Raw genomic sequence first — 5,286 nt, 5'->3', positions numbered from 1 at the left:
TCCCCTGCTGTGCAGGGTCCTGCAGTCCCAGGCTCTGCCACCCAGGGAAAGGGGATTTGTCACTTTGTACAAAAGCCCATTATTGCTCTTCTCCAGTGGGCTCTGGTTACACTGTCTCAACGCCATCTGCACTCAGCGGCACAAAGCCAGTGGGGTCGACTGGCTGCTGAGATGGCATAAGTATGAATGAGTTAACATTAGTTTGGTTAATGCATTAGGTAATGAACGAACAATGAACAACAATATAGAGCATTTAATCAAGGTTAATGGAAATTTCCATATATACTAACACATTTTAACCTTGATACATAATTTATGCAAAGTTGCATAAATTAACGTTAAAGTCCCCCTGTGGTGAAAATTACAGCTTTAATATTCTGTATATTGTGTTTTTAATATACTTCAAGACAAACCATGTGTAAATTCATAAGTCAACACCATTGCTGAGTATTTTCTCCTTAAAAACTGCAGTGAACCAAAGACAGTCTCAAAAACGAGGTTGAAAAATCGCTGGTGTTTCTGACGTCACAAACTACCTTGTAACAAATCACGTCAACGAGTGGATCTCTGAGCTGGTGTGAGTGAGTGGGAGAGGGGCTAGTTTGCATATTCATAGAACCACACATACTAAATGAGGCAAGGGTGTAGAATTACATCCAAGGTATTTCAAGGCATGAAGACATTTTTTCAAAGGAAAAAACACTTTAAAAATGTCATTTTGGTGATCAAAGATGAGTTAAGCGATAAAATGATCGACTACTACAGGAGGTCTACAGGAGGTCATAAAATATATAATGAACGAAACATGAATTAAGAGCCCACTGTTTAACTGTTTAACGGCTTGTTCAAATTCAGTACAACCTCTTTTGTTCATTAATTTAAAATTCTCAATACAAATCTAGGGCCGAGTTTCTTCAGTGTGACTGCTGAACTGTTTAGTTTAAAATGGAACTGGCCCAAAAACTGTTAACCACAGGGGATCTACAATACCATCCACAATATTCTGAAGAGAAAATAACTGCAGGCCTGGAATCTGACCCCAGTGAAAGAAATTTTCTCCTTTCTGCTTCATGCTGCCTAAGGGGTCTTTGATGAAAGTTGGTATGGTTTTAATGAGGATGACTGAAACCCACACCGCTTCTGTCCATACACGTCTCAGTGATGCATATACACTCATCTGTGTCTGCCTGAGTCTGCATTTTTGAACACCAATTCAATGAGGACATAAAACAATACCAGCGCATGTACGTTTTCCCATATTTTTAACAGAGCCTCAGCGCTAATGTACAACTTACTAAATCTGGAACTGCCATGTTTCATGCTCTGGCTTGGATGCAATGACCAATCTGAAGTAAAACTCAAACAGGTAGGTTAATTTGCAGATATGGCAGGAACACAACGCATAAACCGGTAAGTGTTGATACTGGAGATAGTAAGCAGATGAGATAGACTTCAAAGGGTAACAGAGTCTTTGGGTTAGAGAACTGTTAGAGCATGCAAACACACACATACACAAGGGATGACTGGAAGATGACTTGGATGATGTGGATGAACAGCAGTGGTTAGCAAGGAACTTTGCAGAAAATTAAGCAGGAAAGTAACAAGGTAAATAATCTGTAACATAAGATGAGGTCAGACAACGGCTGCGTCCAAAACAGAATACTCTCTTGAGTAGGTACTTATTTTGAACATATAATTACTTCACGATTGCTAAAAAAGTATATGAATGTAGTAGGAATGTAATCGGAACATACAGTACTGCATTCACCATACTGTCCCTGACCAGCGCCAGTTACGTCGCTTCACTGCCATTCATAAATCCTCTCCCACGGCCTCATGGGTTGTAAAGTGTCCATCTTATGCAGAATCTCGCCGTAATAGTAGTAGTTCATCCAGGTACTTTTTGCCTACTCAAGAGTACTGTGAATTCAGATATACTTCTTTTGTCACACACAGTTTTTGCCTACAATATCAGGGAAGTATGCGATTTTGTATGCAGCCAATGACTGAGGGAGTGTGTGTGCTCTATAATAATATACAGTGCTGGTGACGAGGGCTAGATGAGTTCCAGGTGTGCTTGGTTAGGCAGGGAAGATGATGGGAAATGTAGTGTACAGTATGACACCATGCTACTCTATCAGCTCTTGAAAAATACACCCACCCAGCTATAATTTGTGTTATGATTCTTCATAGAAGTTTACATTATATGCACTTGTAGGCCGATTGCCAACAAAACAGACATTTGATGCAGTTTTACTTTTCGCCTGTGGTTCCGACTCATGACAGGGATCTTTTAACACTGGCACCACTACATCTTTCAGTTTCAAATGATCTGAAAACCCAACGTCGACCTGGGCCTTGTTTATAAAACATTCGTCACCGAAATTCTGGGAACAAACAAACACACTTGCACAACTCTGTTGCTGCCCGGGAATAACAAACTGCATCCGCTGTTCCCTTAACGCTGGGTTCTTTGGGAAGCTGAACAAGGTTATCTTTCCCGCACAACCAATACAATTCTGTATTTGACACAGAAATACTCCTTGATACATCCAACTCCGGGGGCTTTTAACTTTGGGAGAAAAAAAAAATTTTCAAAGTAGTTTTGGTGATCAAAGATGAGTTATAAGGGATACAATTATTGACTAGGGATTTTAAGGGCCAAGCAGACATAGATAAAAAAAGGGACACAAAGGAATATGTCTGAGGATTCAGAGGCTTACAGCCGTCATTTATGATGACAGGTTGACAATAAAGGATAAATGCACCTCATTATTTTTACTGCAGCAGCATATATGACTGAGACTCAAAGGTTGAAAGACGCTGAAATATACAGGCGTCTCCACAGTATTACTGTTATTTGAATGTGCCCTATGGAAGAACATGAGAGGTTAATTTTCATGTTGTAATATCAGTGAAACCACTATGTATTTTTAGACAGCTGCTCTATGAAATGCTTTTATTTCATTCTGAAAATCCCACAGTTTACCCATTGATGTCATCCCTCAAGGCTCATTTCTGTTTAAACAAGGGTAGAAATTAGTTAGACGTAATGGAAACAGCATTGTTTACAGCCTATAGGAAAGGTAATTAAGCACTTAGATAAACAGAAAGAACAAATGGCACCTTCTCACATTTATAATATTACGTAAATGGACACCCCCAGTTCGAAACCAGATCAATACTGTCTGGAAATATCAACATGTGAGTTTGGGCATAATTGCGGTGGTGAAAGGTGCTTACTTATCTGAAATCCATATTTCCATCTCAACATTGACATTAAGCCTGAGATGGCACCAGGAAATGCGCAATGAAAACAAATGACAACAGAAACCAAAGTGGAAAGTGGTGCTGCAGCAATAATCTAAATATTTGAACTTCTGTGCCAGATCAAACTGAAGCCAGATGTCAGCTGGAAATTACCAAATGTTCGAGGTTATTCCCTGAGATTATCATATCTGCTTCTAATTTAGCACAGCCATTTTGGGATTTCTCAAGAATTTATTCATTGCGTTCAAGCAAGGTTGATTCAAGGTTGACCTTAATAATACAATATCTCTATTTTAACCTTCATCTATCAGAATCAGGTTTATTTTTCCTGCAAGAATATCCAGATAAAAATGCTTTGGAACATTGTAGCTGGTTAGACCTACTTAGACCAGAAACCAGCTACCATGTTCCAAAACAAAGCTGCCAGTTTTAAAGGCCATTTACTAGCCAATGTTCAGTCATAAACCTCATTTAGATAGTTGATGGAGGCAACTATTGAATGTTATCTCATTAAATCTTCGCATTGACCTCTCCTGAACAAAAAACCATGACTAGTGAAAGCTGGATTTTTCTGGCTGCATGGTTAAAGGGAAATTTCACCCAAAAAATTTAATTCATTACACACACTCATGTCTTTCTAAACCTGTATGACTTCTCATCTGCAGAAAAGAAAATATATTTTGAAGAATGGTGATATCCAAACCATTTTGGTGACCATGACCTCCTTTTTTCACTATTTCGCACTTACATATAATTAGATATATTTTAATATGCATATTTGGCATGCTGTCCAAGGGAAGGGCTCAGAATTTCACTCAAACCCAGAGTATTGTACTTTAATTTTAAAGTATTCATACTGTGAAAATATTTTACGGTTTATTACTGTAAAAATGAAATACAGGTCAAATTTTGTATTTTTCCCAAATTTACAGTAAAATACTGGCAGCAGTCTCCAGTAATCTACTGTAATTACAGTATGCAGTACATTTCTTATTTCAATTTACAACATCATTATGGTTACTTTAAATTCACTCTTTTTGTACAAAGGCATAATATAATGGGTTGAAACAATTAGATTGAAGATTAATTATTTAATTTAGATTTAATATATTTAAAAAAAATAAAAAAGATTAATTAAATAAGTAATGAAACTTTAACCCAATTAACAGAAGGACGTTATTGTTCTGTGGGCTACACACATATTGAATGATATATAAAACAAGCAACCACTTTAGAAGGGATATCAATCAAAATACATTTTTATTTAAAAGAGCAGTCTACATTCAACAAGGATTCTAAAACAAAAATAGATGACCAATAACAACTTAAAAATTAAAGCTGCAAGCAGCATTTAGCGGTGTTCAAGCAGTTAAGGCCTTTAAGGCCGTTAAGCACAAAAGCATCAAAAGACATTAAGTTTTATGTAGCAAGCATTTAACCACTGACATCATAGATGGAATAGACCATGTTTTAGCATGATTTACCATGATATACCAAATTTCAGTTTGATTTTTCTTGATTTACCATGTTCCAGTATGATTTACCATGTTCCAGTATGATTTACCATGTTCCAGTATGATTTACCATAGTTTACCATGATATACCAAGTTCTAGTATGATTCACCATGAATCACCAATCGGGGTCATACTCTGATAGGTTCTCCCCAAACTGAGGCCCTACCACCTGGCCAGGTTTCAAGTCTCTAGGCCTTACGGTTTGGGCTGCACGATGCGTTTTAGGTTTTTTTTTTTTTTTTTTCAAATAGCAATTACAATAGGTTTTCAGCACTTCGTGCTTGAACACCTAATAATAGGCGACCTTTTTGACAGTTATAGCGACACCTATGGTTCGATCTCCATGAAACTCTGCATGCTTCTTCACCATGTCATGACACATGTGCTCATCAGTTTTTGTGAAGTTCTGAGTTTTTATTTATGATTTATAGGCTTTTGAGTGTATTTTGACACGCCCCCTTTTCTAAACGACCCTGTTACAGTGAACCAAAGGGCAAAGTT

This window comes from Siphateles boraxobius, unplaced genomic scaffold, assembly GCF_051911475.1.
Source record: "Siphateles boraxobius isolate OS27281-9 unplaced genomic scaffold, OSU_SipBor_1 6, whole genome shotgun sequence".
Lineage (NCBI taxonomy): Eukaryota > Metazoa > Chordata > Actinopteri > Cypriniformes > Leuciscidae > Siphateles > Siphateles boraxobius.
Note: the sequence above shows the minus strand (reverse complement) of the source record.